At 31.2% G+C, this 23,210-nt stretch overlaps 1 protein-coding gene across 2 annotated transcripts in view; it reads left to right on the forward strand.

The window, feature by feature from the left end:
* The window catches only part of LOC105148625 (cilia- and flagella-associated protein 58), a 550,890-nt gene that overhangs the window by 50,780 nt on the left and 476,900 nt on the right, over window positions 1-23,210 (forward strand). The window lies entirely within an intron of this gene.

A 23,210-nucleotide genomic window follows, 5' to 3' on the forward strand; every position in this document is an offset into this window, starting at 1 on the left:
TTAGATGCAGTTTTCAAAGCAGTTTCAAAATATAATTTCTTATCTGTTTCAGTTATATTTTCATTTTGTGAAATATTTTCAAATAGTCGTAAATTGTTCATTTTCATCAAGTGCGATATTCAAATTAATTTTTAGAGTAAAGTCGTCGCTTTCATTTTTACTTTCTTCAATTATTGATTTATTGTGACACTTTCTAAAATGATTTCGAAGAGAATTTATATTATTGAACGTCCAGTTACATGAATTCTCAATACAAGAAAAATTAATGTCACTTACTTTATGTATGTACTCCGTATGATACAGTATTAAGTTATCTTTAATTATTTTTAAACATAGAATATAATGGACCTCCATTATATATACAGGGTGTCACAAAAATCCGGACAAATTTCAATTTAAATTTTCGACTATATTGTGCTTCCGCTAGAGATTGTTGTTGACGTCCGAAAAAGCCTGATGCTTCTAGTAAACAGTCATATTCTCAAAATGGCCGCGATGTTCAAACCAAGTGCGGAGTATAATCGAAGAGCCGCGATCATCCAAGGTCTTCGCGCTGGGCGCTCAGCAACGGAAATAATTCAGTTCTTTGGATACCTGAGATCAACCGTTTATGACATTGTGGCAAAATATACGGCTTTAGAACAGTCCAACGAAGGTTCCAGTATGCCAGCGAGGAAGAATCACTCGAAAGAACGCACCGTAAAGACTCCCACAGACATTGAAAGGGCTGATTTCGAATGACCCAGGGCAATCGTTGCGAAAATTAGCATTGTTGGTGTAAGCGAGCCAACAATGTGTCGAATTGCCGAGAAGGATCTTCGATACAAATCGTACATTAAAAATACGACAGATGCTCTCTGAGGCTGCCAGGACAATTCAGGGGATCTCTGTAGAACATAATTATTCGATATATCCCCCATTAGCTTGAATGATGGCCTCTATTCTCGGTCTGAAGTGTTCGCACGGACGTTATAATGTAGCGCTGTCCATGTCGACGAATGCTGCCTCAATAGTGATCCTTAATGACGTCACATTGGGATGCCGAGACTTGTTTGTGACCTTTTCAACTATATATATATATAATAAGAACTTTTTGTTCCCTTTGATCTATTCTCCACCCTCCAATGTAGCCCCGACCCATCTTAAGAGACACCCTATATATATGTGGCCCTTTAGAAAAGCGCAATCAGTAAAAAAAAATCTTTCGAGCAGTCATAAATGACATTATATTCATATATCATTATGATATCATTCATTATGATTATTTATTCTTATATCATTATTATACAATATCATTATATTCTTATATTATTATTCTTATATCATTTTGAGATACTCGCTGTAGTTTTCGAATTAAAAAAGAAAATGTCTAAGCCAATATGCGGTTAAGTATTCGCGCCGTGTGAATTCGTAGGACGGCCCACACTCGAGCGGCGACGAAGCGTTCCTTCCCCCTCTCTGCGCGCCGCCGCCGCCGCTCGAGTGTGGTCCGTCCTACGAACACATATTGGCTTAGACGTTTCCTTTTCCAACTTCATGTGATGCTGCAGTCTCTGTAGTCTCAGAATAAACTTCCATCTGCAGCTAAAAATAAAATTTTATTGTAAAAATTACAAATTTTAAAATTAATATAAATTTTAAAAATATAAAATACAATATAAAATTATTGTACATTATTTTTTACAAAAAGCTAACTACACAATTAAATATTATTATTAAGACAAATTTATAGATGAATAATTCATAAATTTGTATTTGTAAGTGCTTTAATTAATAGATAATTATGTGATTTAATAACTCAGTTGACAAAATATTATTTAAACTAAAAAAAGCTATACAACAAGTCATATGTGATTTTGTTAACATAACACTGAAATATATGTAATACTTCCAGAGGATTAATTTTCCTTAAGGCTCCTAAATAATCATTACAGTCATATTGAATCGTGACGTCAGAAGCAAGAAATAAGAAATTATTTTTTATTACTTGCCATTTATAAATAAAGATAAAAATATTTATTGACTGTCAGGAAGAATAAGCAGTTTTCGTTCATTTTTTTCAAATGTTTTAAAGCAATTTCATCATTTTGTTCTATTCAAATTGTCTTTATTTACAAATGGAACGTAATAAAAATTAATGTGTCATTTCTCGCTTCTGATGTCACGATTCAACGATGACCGTGATGATTACTCAGGAGTCTTAAATAATTCACATAAATGTAGTTATTCAAGAAATTATCATTTTCATTAAAAAAAAAAGAATACATCTATCACTTTTTCGTGATCAACTCTAAATTAGTTTTTAAAAGATTTAACTATAATTGATAGCAAGTCCGTAATGATGTAAATAAGAATTGTATAATTGTATAAACTTGATTTCAATGTACCAATTTTTCCATGAGTGTAGATTCATTATTATAAGATAATTTATGATTTCTATATGAAAAAAAAAATACATAAGAGAATGCAAAAATAAAACGATTTCTTAATAATCGACAAAAAAAATTATAATTATTAAAATCTCTCTTTTATTAAAAGTTATTATATATATTTCTTATTAATGATAAATGTAAAAAAGAGAGCCGTCATCAGCTGTTCATATGCACAGAAAATTCTTTATTTTCATGTGAATGTAACAAAATGAATAAAATATATATTTCAATCCATCAATTCGGGTCCTTATCAATATAAAATATAAATCGAAGTTACATAATTAGTGCAAATTCCAAATTCTCGACAATTTCGCTCTTCTTTATTCAACTGCCAAATTAGCTATGTAATGAATAGCTCAATTAGCTATGTAATGAATAGCATTGTTACAATTAGATGAGAATTTCTGCTTGCCAACGTTCAACATTAGAAACACCACGATTGAATTTGTAAAATACATCGAACATAATTTTATCAAAATTACTCAACATTAGGGAATTTAGGAATAGAATTTTTCCTTTAATTAAGGAGATAAAGTAGGCATGTAGAACTGATATAGAAAAGAGAATTTTTTCTTTAATCAAGACAACGAAATCATTTGTTAAAAACAGTCCACATATTCTTTTTACAAGGGCGGACAAACATAGTGATGGCACTTGACAAGACGGAATACGTACAAAAAATGGAAACTTTACTGTCTAATACTAAGACTTATAAGGTATTGACACATAATCCAGTTAATAAAATTAACATAATTTAAAACATTATTAAAGGAATGGAAACAGCACGTTAAGAACTCTGTATATAACATATTGAATGCTTCTAACTCTGTTGCGCTTTTTGCATATGGTCTTCCGAAAATACACAAGATAGATTTTCCACTTCGTATCATAATTTTTTCAGTGGGGAGCCCTCTCTATAATTTAGCTTCTTTTTTAAATGAAATATTACATGACAATATATCAGTAGCAGTTTATCAAGAACAGAGAATTTTCATTTGACTAAACACATTTTTAATTTGACAATCTCTGACAACGAAGTTCTTCTATCCCTTGACGTTCTTCTATCCGTCTCGTTATTCACAAATGTACCTATTGACTTGGTTTTTGAAGGCATACAGAGGAGATGGCATCTCATTAAAAGAAAAACGAGCATTCCCAAAAACGAATTTTTTAAAGCTTTGGAATTAGTTCTTAATTCAACAATTTTTAGCTTCAACGATAAATTTTATAAACAGATCTTTGGTGTTCCGATGGATTCACCACTATTATCCATTGGCGGATATTGTTATGCAAGATCTTGAAACAAAAACATTACAAAGACTTCAATTTCACTATTCTTTTATGTGAGATATGTTGATGACATTGCGTTAGCATATAATGCGTCACATTAATACATTGGTGAACACCTTCAATTCATTTCATTCTAAACTGAAATTTACAACTGAAATAGGTGGAGACAAGTTAGATTTTCTGGATGTCAGTTTAATTAAAAAGAGAAATTCTATTGTTCAGAATTGGTATCATAAACCTATTTTTTTTTATCGTTATCTTAATTATTTTTCCAGACATCCTTTATGCCAAAAAGTGGGAACAATCATCAGTTTAATTGATAGAGTTCTTTCTTTGTCCCACCCTATTTACCATCAAGAGAATTTTGAATTAATTATTAAAATTCTTTTAAACAATGGATATTCATTAAAACTCATCTCTAAAATAAAAAATAGGTTGTCAAAAAAATTTAAACAATGGACAGAACAGGGTAACATACCTACGGACAAGATAACGGACAATAAGAAAAAATTAACCACAAGTTCTTCACAATCCCCTTTATACCACATTTATCAGAAAAGATAAAAAAAAATTTTTTATAAAAGACGCCTTAATACACATGGCATATAAAGAGATTAATAATCTTAAGGGGTTCATCAGGAGTCACAAAGACGTTCGTCCCAAGTTATCTCATACAGACGTTGTGTATAAAATTGATTGTCGAGATTGTGAAGCATCATATGTGGACCAAACAGGTAGATGTTTGAAGAACACGTATAAGTGAACATAGAAATCACATAAATTGGAACACAGCATTCCATAATAATAAAACACAGAACCAGCCATCATGATTTTGATTGGGAAAATATCAAGATATTAGACGAAGAAAAGGTATTTAATAAAAGATTGGTTTCGGAAGCGATTCATATAAAGCAACAGAATTTGAACTTATAGAATGATATTTTTTAGACCCATTATACATAGATTTGTTTGCAAAAGTGTGACGTTGATTTTATCCCCCTTTGTTCTTATTTTTATTTTTATCTTTATTTTTGTTATTTTATTCTAATAATTACTTAACTTTATTATTTTGACTCTCATTGTATCTCTGACTGTCGACACCTTAAGACCTTTACGTCGAGTCGCAAGAAAACGCTTACATGTAAGATGATACAATATAATAAAAAACTCAGACAAATGATTTTAATAATTTTCTAATTTTTTCGTTTTCATGTTTTTTTTGAATGACTACAGCAAATCTGACAATCTGATAAGCGATGTGATTCTACCGAGTGACGCAATGTATGTGACTTCGTTTTTACTTTATATAAGTTTTTATATTAGGTGTTGGAATTAATTCGTAGCGTTTTTTAATGAAAGAATGTTATTTATTTCACATGAGCATTAAAAAATACATTAATGAAAGTACTTCCCATCACTTGTAAAACGCTACGAATTAATTCCAACACCTAATAATATTATTGTATAAGTTAATAGTTTTGATAATCATTAGACTATTCATTACATAGCTAATTTGGCAATTAGATAAAGAAAAGTGAACTAAATAAAGAATCATCAATTTGGAATTTTCGCTAATTATGTAACTTCGATTTATATTGATAAGGATCCGAATTGATGGGTTGAAACGTATATACTTTATTCGTTTTGTTATATTCACATGATAATAAAGAATTTTCTGTGCATCCGAACAGCTGATGACGGCTCTGAGGGGCTTTTTTTTACATTTATCATTGATAGATTCTTTCGAGTTTCATTTTATATATGTGTTTATATATATCTTATACAGGATGGACCATTTTAATAGAAAAAATCGATTGAATAAATAGAAAAACAATCTTTTTAGTTTTTCTAGTAGAATTGCTATAATATAATGCTCATGGATTGTTTTAATTTATCTCTAGATATGATAAACATGTAATAATCCCCCAGAGGTTGAATTAATTTTTTATTCATTAGGAATAAAAGCTGAAATTTGCTTTATTTATTTTATGATCTATAAAAAGAGAAAGAAACGCATAAATAAAAATTATATAATATAAAATACGCATGAAAGAAAAGAAAGTATTTTTTTTTTATTTATTGTTATTTTATTACTTTTTATTTAAATTAAAAATGTTTAGAAGAAAGAAATAAACAGCAAGTAATTAAAAATAATTTTTGCAAACTAAAGAGTTCAAATGATATTAATAAAATATTAATAAGGAGGGAATTATACTCGTTGGCAAATATTTCAACATAGTTTCCAAGATTTCATTCTATCAATTTGTCACGAACAAAATTATCTCCATTATTAGTGTCGAGTGTCGACAGAAACATTTTGAACAGATAAATAGATGATGAGAGTCCTGCGTCATTATTATCATTTGGCTATTCTTTTTATAATTATATAATAACTTCTAAATATATTCTGTTAAAAACTGTAGTTTTTCCACGCAACACCTGTAGCGAAAAATATAAATCCAAGGAACTAAATAAACTAAAAAAATCATAACTAATTATTATATATAAAGTTTACAATTATTGACATAGACTAAGGATCACTTTTAATTCTGGTTTACTTAATTTAAGAATTTTTAAGAATCAAAATTTTTTTTTGAATTTTCATTGATTTCTTCAAAATATTGTATTTATATTATTTTGCATATGAATTACAACTTTCGTTGAATTATAAACAAAAGTTTATCTGTTTCAAATTAAGCATCTATTTAAAATTAAATATCAACTTAGTTCAATGACTACGTTTACACCGAGACATCTATTTTGCAGCTTGATATATTTTAGTTTGGGATCACCAAAAAATGAGGTCTGACGAATTATCCTTAGAGAAGATAAGTCATCTTCTACTGTTTACACCAAGAAGTCTAAATAATTAAAAGTCGAATTTTTGAGGTATAGTTCGCGGCCTACAAGCAACGTAGCCAATAAAAATAACTTCAGATCTATTCTGTAATTCATGATCGCAGTGTTATTATCTTTATATCATTGTTGCACAGGTATAATATATGATATATTATATAAAAGATATATAATATATGATATATATGTATATAAATATATTATGGCCCGTTTTCAGAACATGCTTTTATCGATAAAAGCGTGCTTTTATTTCTGAAATTCTGTAGAATGCGTAATGTAAATTATAGCATGTTAGCGCGCTAACATTGCTGTAAGCGCGTTCTGAATACGGGCCTATATATTATATATATATATATATGTATATATTATATATATATATTATATATATATATATATATATATATATATACATTGTTTGAGATCGGTAATTCGAAAGAAAAGCAAGAATTCTTTCAGTCGACCGACATTAATTGTCATTGAACGCATGCATAAATTGAACTCGTGATTTCATCTCGAGCATGATCTTAATCCTCGTTAAAATCATCGAATTCGTCGTTCTTTGTTCTTTTTAAAAACAATTCGTTATACGCAAACAAGTTGTCGTTACCGACAACGGACAATCGAAAGTTCTAGAACGATTCAATTCGCGCACGCGAGCGCCGCGCTCCGACGAATACGTCACGCGCTGTCACCAATCCCACGCACGGATTTTCTGTCGCGCATGACTGTTACGTTGAACGTCGTTAGAAAAGAATTCAAAGCGCCAATCAATTTTGTACACCTAATGCCACGTAATAATTACGATTGTGGCAAATTTTTATTGGATTTTTCCCAAAAAAGAAAGCTCAGGCCGAAAGCAATAAATGCTTCGATCTCGCCGTCCTCCTTCTTACTTGTAAAAGTTCTTAGAGTCTAACAGTTCTTAGAGTTCTTAGAATCATAATCTCGCTTCGTAAAATCGCCGTGCTAACCGCTTAGTGAAACCGCTATAGAACGAATCTTTCGAGAAGTGCCGAGAAAATCGCCGAGATTTTCATCACCGTGATTCCAAATTGTATTGAAAAAAGGTGATCGCATTTAATATTCTGTCAATCTAATATTTAATTAATTATATTTGTTGAATTTGTAATTGTGCATATTAAAGAAAATTCTTTTGTTAAATTACAAAGAAACTGAGTTCTCTTTACTGTCGTGTATCATACCAGCCGTGTGCCGGTCTCTCACTCGAATCTTTTCGCGCGGTGCGCTCTCGCACATACATATATATATATATATAAAAGATTGAACAACGATAATATAATAATGACTATACTATTGTTAAATTTTAAGTAGAATAAGTCTACTATATATTTTTTCTACAATTTTAATGACGTTATCATTACATTGTTGTTGCTTACATATATATAAAAGGTGTACAATGAGTTGGTAAACAAAAATTCTAGGAGGCTTTCTATAATAAGCTATTAGTAATAAATTAGAAAAAGGTAGTAAAAGAAGGGTAAAGAGACAATGACGTATATAAAAAAAAAATTATAATTTAGATAAGCAAACTTAATACAAAACAATTAAAATACAATAAAATGAAACAATCGTTTCAACTCCAATTGAGTCATTTTCAATGCCATCATACAATAATATCAATGTCGTTCTAAATTAAAAATTCGTACATAATCTTACAATATTCTTACAATTCCTTAACAAAAAATTCTTTCTTCTTTCTGTGTAATACGCTGTGAGTCATTTTTATCAAGAATTAAACAAAGTCATAAGAAAGTTCTGGAAAAGTAACCGTAAACAAAAAGAATTAATATTAATCACATAAAAATTAAAAATATGATGATATACCTTAGTAAATCTGTTAAGAGTCCCATAATACACAACGAGAAAATAATGTAAAATGTAATCCATTTCGTGGTACAATAAAAAAGTCTTTTTAATTTAATTATAAGCAAATTCGCAAAGATAACGAGCATCTGACTTAAACGATGTCACAAAACAAAATGTCAAACAGAAAAACATTATCGAGAACGGAAAACGGAAAAATAGGAGGAAAAGGATAGAAGATGTTAGAAAAGAGACAGAGAATGTATAATGTCAGAATACAAATCCGGCAAAGACTCCGTGTCATTTTGTCTATTAATCCCATGCTTCTGTTTTTTAATATGGGCCATTTCTGATATCAACCTTTTGTTGTATGAAGGCTCTATATCTAATATTTCCACTTTATCCCATTTAAAGTTATGATTCTCCATCATACGATGGTTGGAAATCACTGATGGAGATTTTGAACTTATATTAATATCAGAAACATGTTCATGCAATCTGGTCTTTAATTGTCTTTTAGTTTGGCCAACGTAACTGGCATCACAATCCTCACAGGATATTCTATAAACCACATTTTGATTCTGAACGTGTTCCAAATCATCCTTTCCTCTCTTTATAAAACTTCTCAATGTATTAGGAATAGTAAAAGCCAATTTACAATTAAACATATTAACAATAGGTATAAATCTTTCGGATATCGTGTTAACATATGGAATCGTAAAGAACCTTCTCCCAGTGTCATCCTTATTCTTATTTAAATTATTAAACTTATTAAAGTGATATTTTATTCTATTATGAATCGAAAAAATAAAACTTAACGGATATCCATTCTATAAAAAAATCTTAATAGCGTCAATCAAATTATTTTGTTGGAATTTCGGATGACACAAACAAAAGATCTTATCCACGACCCCATAAATCACACCTCTTTTATGGCAAAGTGGATGGTGTGAATGGAAATTAAGAAATCTGCCGGAAAAGGTTGCTTTACGGTATACATCAAAAATGAGATTCCGTTCGATAATTAATATGGTATCTAAATAACTTATTTTTCCATCATCCTATCTCCATAGTGAACTGTAATCTATTATGTAATGAATTAAAAACATCCAAAATATCATAAATACTTAAAATATATTTAAAATATATATAAATATATATATAATAACATAATACTTATAATTTTGATAGAACATTGATAGAATTTATTAAGAATATTGAGAATAATATTATTGGCCGTCGGAAGAATATAATTAATTTTGTTAGAAATAATAGTGTTTCAATTATGGATAAGTTTCGGAATGATTTTCCTAAGAACGGCTCGAATGACAAGTTGTTCGATTGGGTCAGGACAACGAAATTATTTGTAAAAGATCATCCTGAAATATTAATTTCCAAAGCTGATAAGGGTAATGTCACCGTTGCTCAAAATAAATTAGAGTACATATCCAAGATGGAATTGATACTTTCGGATAAAAATACAACATATGAATTAATAACTAAAGATCCTACTAAAAAACTTACAGGTTATTTACGTAACTTTCTTGGTAGGTGGAAAGGAAAAGGATTAATAGATGACTTGACGTATCGGAGGTTGCGTACGACTGATGGGGTCATTCCTAGGGCTTATGGTTTGAAGATACACAAACAAAATTATCCGTTGAGAATTATTGTCTCATCGTTAAATAGCCCATTATATAATTTGTCATTATTTTTGCATAACATTATTGCAGATTCTATACCGGAGACGCCTAGTTTCATAAAAAACAGCTATGATTTGATTAATAAACTTAAAAATGTAAGGCTGGAATCAGATTCTGTTTTGGTTTCCTTGGATGTAGTATCCCTATTCACTAACATACCTATAGATTTGGCATCTGATAGTGTGGTTGTGAGGTGGGATGCTATATCTAAGAAAACTAAGATTCCGTTGGACGAGTTTCTGATAGCCTTTCGTATGGTTCTGAATTCGACAGTTTTCATTTTTAATAAAAAAATATATAAACAGATTTTTGGGACCCCCATGGGTTCACCTTTGTCACCGATTATTGCAAGTATTGTTATGCAGGATTTTGAAAAGATGGCTATTGGAATGCTGCCTTGTCGTCTGTTGTTTTACTACCGATACGTCGATGATATTATCTTAGCCGTTCCTTCTGAAAGTATTTATGATATTTTGGATGTTTTTAATTCATTACATAATAGATTACAGTTCACCATGGAGATAGGTGATGGAAAAATAAGTTATTTAGATACCATGTTAATTATCGATGAACGGAATCTCATTTTTGATGTATACCGTAAAGCAACCTTTTCCGGCAGATTTCTTAATTTCCATTCACACCATCCACTTTGCCATAAAAGAGGTGTGATTTATGGGGTCGTGGATAAGATCTTTTGTTTGTGTCATCCGAAATTCCAACAAAATAATTTGATTGACGCTATTAAGATTTTTTTATAGAATGGATATCCGTTAAGTTTTATTTTTTCGACTATTCATAATAGAATAAAATATCACTTTAATAAGTTTAATAATTTAAATAGGAATAAGGATGACACTGGGAGAAGGTTCTTTACGATTCCATATGTTAACACGATATCCGAAAGATTTATACCTATTGTTAATATGTTTAATTGTAAATTGGCTTTTACTATTCCTAACACATTGAGAAGTTTTATAAAGAGAGGAAAGGATGATTTGGAACACGTTCAGAATCAAAATGTGGTTTATAGAATATCCTGTGAGGATTGTGATGCCAGTTACGTTGGCCAAACTAAAAGACAATTAAAGACCAGATTGCATGAACATGTTTCTGATATTAATATAAGTTCAAAATCTCCATCAGTGATTTCCAACCATCGTATGATGGAGAATCATAACTTTAAATGGGATAAAGTGGAAATATTAGATATAGAGCCTTCATACAACAAAAGGTTGATATCAGAAATGGCCCATATTAAAAAACAGAAGCATGGGATTAATAGACAAAATGACACGGAGTCTTTGCCGGATTTGTATTCTGACATTATACATTCTCTGTCTCTTTTCTAACATCTTCTATCCTTTTCCTCCTATTTTTCCGTTTTCCGTTCTCGATAATGTTTTTCTGTTTGACATTTTGTTTTGTGACATCGTTTAAGTCAGATGCTCGTTATCTTTGCGAATTTGCTTATAATTAAATTAAAAAGACTTTTTTATTGTACCACGAAATGGATTACATTTTACATTATTTTCTCGTTGTGTATTATGGGACTCTTAACAGATTTACTAAGGTATATCATCATATTTTTAATTTTTATGTGATTAATATTAATTCTTTTTGTTTACGGTTACTTTTCCAGAACTTTCTTATGACTTTGTTTAATTCTTGATAAAAATGACTCACAGCGTATTACACAGAAAGAAGAAAGAATTTTTTGTGAAGGAATTGTAAGAATATTGTAAGATTATGTACGAATTTTTAATTTAGAACGACATTGATATTATTGTATTATATGATGGCATTGAAAATGACTCAATTGGAGTTGAAACGTTTGTTTTATTTTATTATATTTTAATTGTTTTGTATTAAGTTTGCTTATCTAAATTATAATTTTTTTTTTATATACGTCATTGGCTCTTTGCCCTTCTTTTATACTACCTTTTGCTTATTAGTACAGAGCCTTTTTTATTACTTTTAATAAATTAGAAGCTAGAAATTGATTAATCACAGTTGAATAAGAAGAATACTTGTAATTCTAATTTATTCTTAATAGATTATCATAGAAAGCCTCTAAGTCTTAACCAGATTTAACTTAAGTAGGTGACTACGATTTTTCGAATCTTTATGAATCGTTAATTATATATACATGGCGTCACGAATAGATCTGTTCGCATTGTTTGCACTTTTGGAACTCGATATCTTCGCTTTCTCTCTTTTCAAGGCAAAATGTGTATTTATCTCATTTTAAGTGTAAAAATATTTGGGGATTTCATGCAATGTGACTAGACCTATTGCCTTATTATTGTACGCATATTTGAGAAGAGAAAAAATGAGAATGCATGAAAAATGTGCTAAGACATTCGTGACTGTAGCTGTCATCCATTGCACGCATCATGTACTGTTTTATTCTTGTTTAACACTGTGAACAATGATAAAATGATATCTTATCTGCATGCAATGAAATGAAAGACTTCAGTAAATATAGAGAGCTTTCCAACAAGAGACACAGATGACACAGTGTAACATGAATCATTACATCTCTGTTGTTTGCCAACGTTAAACAAAGACGAAATGATCACTGTTACGTGTCGTTTATTGGTGTTCGAGAGCGAGTTAGAGCGAGAGCGATGGCGAGAAAATTTCGAATGAGGCGGCGTTTCGGCTGAATTTCGCTTTACGCGAATTCTCAATTGCGAATCAAACGCGGCGATTTTCTGGCGGAGGAGCGTCTCCTAGGTGGTTGCACTTGTAGCGAAGCGTTGACTCGAGAACAGCGAAGAAGAAGAGAGTCATTGCTTCTCGGTTTTGCCTTTTATGCTCTTTTAAGAACAAAGGCTTCCCTTTGCATTCGCCTATGAGATTCTCGCAAAATTGAAAATTTTATGGTGACCCTCTTCGGGTGGCGTTTGGCAATTTCGAGCGCGATGGCCAAGCGGTACGCTATTGCCATGCGCGTCCGCTAAATCTGGATTCTTGATTGGGATGTACGCCTATTACGCGTTTTGCGTCATGCGATCGCGCGTGCGCTGCGACCGATCTAAGTTGGTTCGCCGTTATAGCGGTTGAGATCTGCGTACGTGCGACGTGCGTCTTAGCTTATTGTTTTTCGACTTTATTGATGAGGTGATGGCCAAGTTTATGTTTTGGAAACCTCTAAGGACGCTTGGAATCCTTCTAGAAGTTTCCGATCCGCATGTCGCACGTACGCCAAATCTGCAAAAACTGTCCGTGTTAGCTGTATCTCGAACAATTGGAAAGCTCTCATTTAATTACCACATAAATTACAATTTATTAAAGATTTTAAAGGATAAAATGAAGCAAATAATATATAATAATTACCATGTAATAATTACGCCTTTTACTAATAAACACACAATAATAACACAACAATGCAAATATGATTGGCAATGAAGAAATAAAACTTACTACTTAATTTTTTCCTTCTTTCGCCGTATAAGAAAGAATCTATAAATCTGGGGACGTGTAGTGTCTCAGATTAACACAATCTTCTTTTTTAATGAATGGCTCCTACCTTCTTAAATTGGATGGAGCAATATAGACAGATCACATCTTATTGCTAGAATACTAGCACAAGCAAATAGTTCACTGCTCTGCTCATTGCTTCGGTGTACCAACAAGTGCGCGTAGTAATAAACGAGGTGCGCGTAGTAATACACAACTCGCGACGGCTGCGATGCGTGACATCCAATCAATGTATTGGTCCTTGAATGTGTAAGAGTGCTGTCCACAAGACGTGTATTTGCATATCACCAGAATCATTCTCTTAGATCTGCTTATAAAATTTGCAAACAGATCTAAGAGAATGATTGTGATTGGCGATACGCAAATACGCTTACGATCATGGTGGAAGGGATAACATGATGTGCTCGGTTTGCATCTCTCTCTAAATTTCCGCCATCTCTGTCTATAAATGTCACATAAGATTCAAAAGCTGCTAACAATAAAACGCGAAACATGGGGCGATATTCATAGTCTGTTTTTATTCTAAAACTGTCTTAAATAATGTCTTAAGATGCTGATACAATCCTCGGATTGACTTATGACATCTTAAAACTGTACTAATAAGATAGTCTTAAATGTAAGAATCGACTATAAATACCGGTCTGTTTCGTCAAATATAAAATGTATTCTCTTTCTATAGAAAGAGAAACATAAAGTGTGTTAAACAAGGAAAGATTCAGTACCAATTTCACGAAACCGGCCGGTATTCATAATTGATTCTTACATTTAAGCTGTCTTATTAGTACAGTTTTAAGATGTCATAAGTTAATCCGAGGACTGTATTAGCATAATATTAGTCTTAAGACATTATTTAAGTCAGTTTTAAAATAAAAATAAATTATGAATATTGCCCCATGTTTCGCGTTTCACAGTTGGCAGCCTTTGAATCTTATGCGACATTTGTAGACAGAAACGGCGGAGATTTAGAGAGAGATGCTTGCAAACTGAGCACATCCATGTTATCCCTTCCACCATGCGCGCAATCCGCTGCATAAGACATGGGGCTGAAATCAAACGCAGCCAAAACTTTAGGGCCGCACAGTACCTATCATTATCGTAGTACCTTATATCGTCTTATGTCATTCGTAAAACATAATTCTAATAAGGTTGCGTTAACAACTCTCATGGAATCATTTCATCTTTGTTGTTCATTAAATGTTAAACAAGAACAAATGATGCTTGTGAGCCTTAAATGGAACGCAGCTTAAAAGTTTCTTTTATTCTGTATTACCAGATGGCCACAGCCAAAACCCCCCACAAGCAACGCCAATTCCCCATAGAACAAGAAACCTTCTAAAAACTTCAAATTTTTTTTAGCAAGTTTCAAGCGAGTTTTTAGATCCAATGAATATTGTCGGTGTTGGCGATCTTGCTGCGTGTAGGATGAATTTATGGTGGCACGATCACCGTTCCAAGCGTTCCTGCGGTATGATTGCTTCGAGGGCACTTGGTCGAGAAAAATGAGATTTTTCCTGCTTTCCAAACTTTATTTAAACAGACCTCAAATGCGGGCGAACGTGTTTCACAGTAGATGCGGAAAGGATCTCAACGGTGCGGTAGCGCGATAAAAACTTATTCAGTGCGAGGCGAGACACGTGCGGTCGACGCACGAGACAATCAGAGCGGCCATGATCTGAATGTGTCGGATCGATTACGCGCGATGCATGCGTCGCTTAACAATCGACATCTCGAGGATTGATCGATTCTTTATCGGGCGATGTGACTAGACGCCATAAACGATAAGGGTACCGAACAGTCGGCACTAAAAAAAAAAGGAAAAGAATTAATTTTAAATTGAACGTATTATTAGGTGTACAAATAAGTTTTCGCCGTTTGACAAAGGACTGCGCCAACAAGCTATGGTTAAAATTGTCTGATGTAAAATATTATATCGTAAGGTTGGACATCTGTCAACAACATAATCTTGAAATACTAGCGATTTTGTATCAGCATCATATATTTTTTTTGTGCGAAAATGCCGAGTTTTGAGTCGAATAAGCGTCATTTGCGGGAACTTTTGATTTACTTCTTTAATTTGAAGAAATCTGCAGTTGAGGCTCATCGATTGCTTGTAGAAGCATATGGTGAGACTGCCTTAAGTGAGAGAAGTTGTCGTGAATGGTTTCAAAAATTTAAGAACGGTGAATTTGACGTCGAAGACAAAGAACGTAGCGGAAGGCCGAAAGTGTACGAAGACGCGGAATTGGAAGTATTATTGAATGAAGATTCGTCGTCCAAACGCAAAAAGTAGTGGCTAGCGATGGACAATACTTTTAATAAAACATTATGTATCGTTCTTTCACAATAAATGTTTAATTTTTTATTAAAAACGGCGGAAACTTATTTGTACACCTAATACAAGTTATTACAACGTTAATATATTATATCTTATATCTTATACTGTGAGCGTTATTCATTAGCGCGTGAGCGTCTAAATCACAGGTAAAGAAAAGTGTAAAAGAAACATTTACTATGGCTGTGTTTCAAAATTCACTGCCAGCACTGAAAATTTATAGTTTATGTTATGTAACTATACAGTTTTAGCACTAGTATTGAATTTCCTATATTTATGTGTATACATTACGTGTAACAGACCTCTTCCATTATTCTGCAAATGTTTCCAACACATCTTCAACAAAATTAGAAGAATACATATTTTCGGAATTAAATTTTCAAATCATTTCTTTTGAAGGTGCAAAATTTATACATCCATCCGGAAGATTGTCCCTTAAATGTAAAATTGTTTTGGTTTTTATGAACATTTTGTTTCTTAATTTATCTTTTACAATATTTATGATCAAGAATATTCTTTCATCGCTCGCATTAGAACATGGTAAACTTAAAATAGCTAAAATATATAATTTACAGATATGTCCATATCGCTATTGCCCACTTGCATTGAGTATTTCATTAATATCAATCCAATAATCTTTCGTAGAGATGAACGAACTGTGGGTTGTATGTAAAAGATTTCATTCCTGAATCGTTTCATTAATATCTACACAACATGTTTAAACTGAGTAGCAATTTTTAAAATATCTAATTTTATTTGGCTTGTAGCCAACTGCGGAGAAACTGTACTCATACTGTTTAAAACGTCCATGTTTTCGAGTAATCGCTATTGTAATTGACTACATAATTCTATTAAAAAATCTTTACATCTGTGCATAATATTCTTAACATTTTGCGGTGGTCTGCCTGCGCAAGTAAGATTGAATTCATATCCTAAATTTAAGCAGTTCGTTGACATTAAATATTGTCGTAATTCAAAATGCTCCAAATTCTGTCTCCTTGTTTTTTTTTTTCAAATGCTGTGGTATTACGATTTTTTGTAGTAAAGAGTACAGCATTAAATCGTCAAACAATTTAAAAGGATCGACGTTGTCGGACTGGAACAATTTATTTATTGCAGTAACTTTTGAGAGTATTGAGGATAAAAAACTAAATAAATTCTTTTCATCATGGTACATATCATAAAGAAGTTCTGCAGTGTAGCATCGGTCCTTTTCCTTAGCCAATTCAAAGTGGAGTTTTAGTGCGTCATATTGGTGAAGTATAGCTTTTATTGCTGCATGTCGAGCCAGCCAGCCTTGTACCAGATAATTTGGCAATTTTTTTGGGATCATTATCATTATTTATCAAACAGTAAATAATTTTTGTAGTCAATCTGCTTCTTTGTACTATAAAAGAACCAATTATGACTTTCGCGCATCATGAAGTCAAGATTTTTCGGCAGCACTCGACATGCATACTCTGTAGCTAAATGATAAGAATGGCACAAACATTTAATCGTGATTAAACTCGGGACGTTTAATTTTAATTTTGAGCAGAACGATTTATGTTGCCTGATCATGACATTTGCTCCATCGACACCTATGAGGTTATCTAATTGAAAACCATCAATTGTTATTTGATCTGTAAAAATTTTATACAAACTTTCTGCATCCGCCGCATCAATCTCGACAAGTCTGTCGTTACAAAATGCCGTTAAAATTTTGCTCTTTTTGGAACTAAAATAACGCAGCATTATACATAATACTTTTTTTCAATAGTTTTTATCAATAGTATAATAGTATTTTCATCGATAATAACAGAGTAATATGAATTGCCGATATCGTTGATTAATCCTTTAGCATACCCAGATATTTTTTAGCTACAACGTTCATTATGAGAGATATGCATTTTGTACGATGCAATTGTATATCCTGTAATAATTCTGACTTAGGATCTAAATTTTTAACTAGAGTTCCTAAATGGTCGATACTATTGAGCGAGCAATGTTCCGCGATGAATGCTGCAAGCTTTAATTCGGCAATTTTTCTTTCGTTATTGATGGATAATTTTACAAAATTCAATTTGTAAAATTTAATTTTTGGAGCTACATTAATTTCCTTATCTCTCTTGTCTCATTTTTCGTGCTCATGTGAATCAACAAATCCTTTTTATGGGCTATGATTTCAGACTTGCAATACTTAAATCAAGCCTTGGACGGATCATATGATGAGACACATAATCATTCTAAGAAATAAATGTTATTTTATATACAAAGAAAAAATTCATACATTTATGAAATAATTATATATGTTAACGCAGTAACATATTTCATCGTTAAATTTAGCTATTTAAGGATTGCATGGGAAGGCCGATATCTCATTTGTGCGTTTTTGTTGTATAATAATTTTTTTAAGACAAAGAGATCCGAGAACTTCTCTGTCCTGTATACATTTGTCATTTGATAAAAATGCACAAATGAAATAGTATCCAAATAGGTCGACTGCGGCTGGTCTTGTAAAACTCAAAGGGGAGGAGAGTATTAATATGCATTATATGTAATTGTAATGTACAAAATCCTTAAAATTTCTCACAACTAAACGTGAAAGACCTTTCAAAGATGCGTCTAACTCCCACTCTTTCCTGTATTTTTGTGAATAATTTCGCTTTTCTTCATGTTTTGACATTTCAAAATGTAAATGCCAATCTTCGATCTTTTCCACGATGTTTTTTTTTGTAAACACTTGCTGAATAAAGTATGTTATTTATCACCTTAGAAAATTGTTTAATTCAAGAAAACTTTCAGCCATTGTGATTGTTGCGAAATCGTGAAAATGAATTTAAAACAATTGACGAATGTAGAGGCGCGAAAAAAAAATTATGCCGTGTTTCCATGGAACTGCACGAATCAGCATAGACTTTTGGATAAGTCCGCAAACAATAGTAGCAAGACAGAAGCCTGAAAGCGGACATGCTCGCGATATAACTTATTTTAAAGCGCCTCTATGTCTACAAAATTGTGGACATTGAATTATGTAGCCAATGTCCATGATCCAGTAGGTAATAACTTTGTGGTTCTCTTTCATGTTACCGTTTAGGATAGACAATCAAAATCTGATTTGATTGGTTCCTTCCGTTCGTCAGTATTTACTATTTCACCTCGACAAATGATCGAAAAAACCCCAGATTTCCCCCCAAACATTTTTGCTCCCAGATTTCCTCCTGTAAGGTAAAAAACCCCTAAAACTAGGAGGAAATCCTCCAATCTGACAACTACTTTTACTAACCTCGGTTAAGCTACCGACGAGATATTGTTAAAGTCCGACATTCTTAGGAGAGTTGGCGGCGGAGAAAAATTTCGCTAACGCCCTCAGTAATGTTGCGGCCAGAGTAGAAAACAAAAGGGAAGATCGATTAAACTATAAGATAAGATTGATTAAACGCATTGGATACATTTAGCAATCCCTTGTCATTTGCATTGATCATTATATCAAGAAAATTTGTACAGCAATAGTAAAAATTATGAAAGTAATAACAGTTTATCGTAAAGTAGAAATAAATTTGAATTAAAAAAAATAACCACACTATTTAACAAAATTAAAAGTTCATCTATTCTACCTCTTAGAGACTTTAAGATAGCGTAACTTTGTCAAAAATCGTCGTAGCAAAATGTCTAAAAAAATATTTTATAGCTTGAAATCTCTATTTTTCAAATCAATACTATAAGAAACGATCTCATTGATATATTTTATAAAGTATTACATAGATATAAATGGAAATGTATTAATTTTATTTAAAAACTTTTTAGGACTTTACAAAGTTCTACGGCGCTTTTTGCTTCAGTGTTGAATAACTCAATGAAAAGAAAAATCATAGAACGCTCAATAAAAAGCAAATTAAAGATAAAGATTTACTCTTTCCTGAAAACTGTAACTGCATTTGTGCCATTTTTAATTCGCGCTGTGGAACTTATTCGCAAAGTTCGTAAAAAGTTTTGAGATTTTATACATCTCCATTTATGTCTGTATAATTCTATCAAATATCACTAATTTTAAACATATATCTCATTGCGATGATTTTTGATGTAGTTACCCCATCTTTAAATTTGCCTATTTTTAAAGGATAGAACAGCTCATATTTAATTGACTAGTTTATAAAGTATTATAAATGTAATTATAATTAATGTTTATATTAAATAGAAACATAATAACATACTACTAATAGTAAAATTAATACGAATGAAATTAATACGAACGTAAACACGAAAAAAGAATTAAATATATATATATGTATACATGTATGTATTTATATATCATATATATAGTTTAAAATTAATTTTTTAAATAAATGTATTAGGTGTTGGAATTAATTCGTAGCGTTTTTTAATGAAAGAATGTTATTTATTTCACATGAGCATTAAAAAATACATTAATGAAAGTACTTCCCATCACTTGTAAAACGCTACGAATTAATTCCAATACCTAATATATATACTAACTTGCAAAAATACGGGTTATTAAAATTTAGTACAATTTTTTAACATCTTTCAATATAACTTAGCAAAAAATTGTATTGAGACGAATAGTAGCTCAAATTAAAATTATGAAAATTTCTCTTGATAAAGAAGAAAATCAAAATTGAGTTACAAAAATTTTTATAAAATGACGGGCATTAAGGATAAACTTTTTTATAAGATGTGGAAAACTATTTTTTTAACTATATTGCGCTACTCGGGGGAGTAAGATATTTAGTACAAAAAATTAAGTTTTTAAGTTCATTCATTTCCAAATAAATCAATATTTTAAACATTTTTCAACAATTTTAAAATAAAGTTATATTATTTTGAGAACTGCAGTGTTACAAAATGGCCTTTTTTTGGTAAAATCTATAACTCAAACACAAATTATCGTAGAAAATTTTTATGAAAAGGATAATTAAAATATAAATTTTCATAAAAAATAAGAGCATAAAAAATCACAGCACAAGTTATAGTTTGTGATATTTAATTATTATTACATTAATTAAAACATTAAACGTTTCGGCCACAATCTGGCCATCTTCAGTAATTCAATAATATTCTTAAAACGCACAGTTACATCTAGTTGACATTAAATTCAACAGTCGAGAGTTGTAATTAAATAAACGTGTTCTTTTATATGTGAAGATGCTTCATACAGTAATGTTACAACGCCAATTGTCATATCAAGAAAAGTGTAGAACAAGAATTTCCAGATTCTAATTTAAATAAAATTGTATATATTAAAATCTTCTAGTCGGAATATAAAGAAATAAAATCATTACCTGTTTTACAGTAAAAAAACCAAACGATGAATCTCGAGTATTTCTTTTACACAATTAGAATTTTGTCGTGACATTATGTGTTGTTATTTGTCCTATCATATATTTTACCACTATTTATATATCTGAGTCAAAAATTTAGAAAGTTCTAGAATTGTTTATTAAAGGAAAGAGACATCCTTCTTTAAAAGAGGAAAATAAACCTCAGGCAAACCTTCCGTGTCACTTTGCTTATTGATACCACTTGTTTGTCTTTTTATATGTATCATTTCCGAAATTCTTCTTTTCACTAAAGATTGTTCTATATCTAAAATTCTTATATTATCCCAATCTAATTCATGCATCTCATTCATACGGTGACGTGAAACCACAAAAATTTCGGAAGAAGGTTTTCTTATGTCGGTCTTATGTTCTTTAATCCGAGTTTTTAATTTCCTTTTAGTTTGGCCAACATAAGACGATTCACAGTTTAAGCAATTAATTTTATAAACTACTCCGCATTGGTCATCCTTAGGCAAAGAATCCTTTCCTGTCTTAATAAATGTATTCAATTTATTCATAGGTTTATAAGCAATATTAAAACCGTACACATGTGAAAGTTTTTTAAATTTTTCCGAAACTTTGCCCAAATATGGTATCGTGAAAAATTTTTTTGAAGTAACATTAGAGTCACATTCATTATTAATTTCTTTACGATTTTGATCTAAATTAGTTCTGTTTTCCAAAGTTTTAATTCTATTATTTATTGTCGAAAATATAAACTTTAAAGGATAACCATTACTTAGAAACGTGTGAATTAATTCAGAGATGTTTTTTTCATGAAATTTAGGATGGGATAAGAATAGAATTCTATCAAATTGCCCAATAATAACTCTCCTTTTTTGTTCTAACGGATGATTCGAAAAATAATTAAGATATCTCCCAGAATTGGTAGGTTTTTTATAAATATCGAAGATGATATTTCCTTCCTGTCTCATTAATTTAACATCTAGGAAATGTATGCCGTTATCATCGCCAAAGTCCACAGTAAATTTAAGCCCTTCATGATATGAGTTAAACAATTCTAGAACTCCTTCAACTTTTTCTTTGTGTATAGCTAATACAATATCGTCCACATAACGAAAATAAAAAGATGAATTAATGTTATTCTTAGTAATAATTTCTTGTTCAAAATCTTGTAAAACAATATTCGCCAGTATGGGAGACAAAGGAGAACCCTTTGTCCCCCATACTGGCATGCCAAAAATCTGTTTAAATATTTTATTATCAAAACTAAAAAATGTAGAATTAATTATAATCATAATTGCTTTGATAAATTCATGTAAAGGAATCGAAGTCTTATTCTTCATAAAATTCCACCTACGTTCAATGCTTTTTGATACTAATTCAGTCTGAATATTCGTGTACATGGAGACCACGTCAAATGATATAATACTAAAATTTTTATCAATTGCTTTACCATTGAGTTTATTTACTAAATCAAAGCTGTTTTTAACAAAACTGAAATTTTTATATTATTATTGTCAATGATTTCTTTTAAGAAAGTCGCCAGTAGATAAAAAGCACTATTAATACAACTGACAATTAATCTTAAAGGGTGACCTTCTTTGTGAATTTTTGGCAAACCATAAGATCTCGGAAGTTCGCCGTCCGAAACGTACAATTTTTTATATAAATTAGAATCAATGTACCCCTTATTTTTCCAATTTTTTAATAAATTACCAATTTCAACAGTTATTTTCTTAGTGGGATGCTTCTAAACGTGAGAGAAAGGAAGAGGAAGAGGAGGAGAAACAAGAGGAGAAAGAAGAAGCGAGCGAGACGTTCGAGCGTTCCGCGACTCTGCATAAATCCAATGATCGATCGCACGATAGTGTACAATCGATAACCTCCACCCCGCGTGCCAAAATCATACCGATGATAGTCATTGGATTTTTGAGACGACAGAAGACTCGCTAGCGACGAAGGTTCAAAATTAGCTGCAAATGTTGGAAGATCGAGAGGCGTTACGAGC

This window comes from Acromyrmex echinatior, chromosome 5, assembly GCF_024713525.1.
Source record: "Acromyrmex echinatior isolate Ae372 chromosome 5, ASM2471352v2, whole genome shotgun sequence".
In the NCBI taxonomy this organism is placed as follows: domain Eukaryota; kingdom Metazoa; phylum Arthropoda; class Insecta; order Hymenoptera; family Formicidae; genus Acromyrmex; species Acromyrmex echinatior.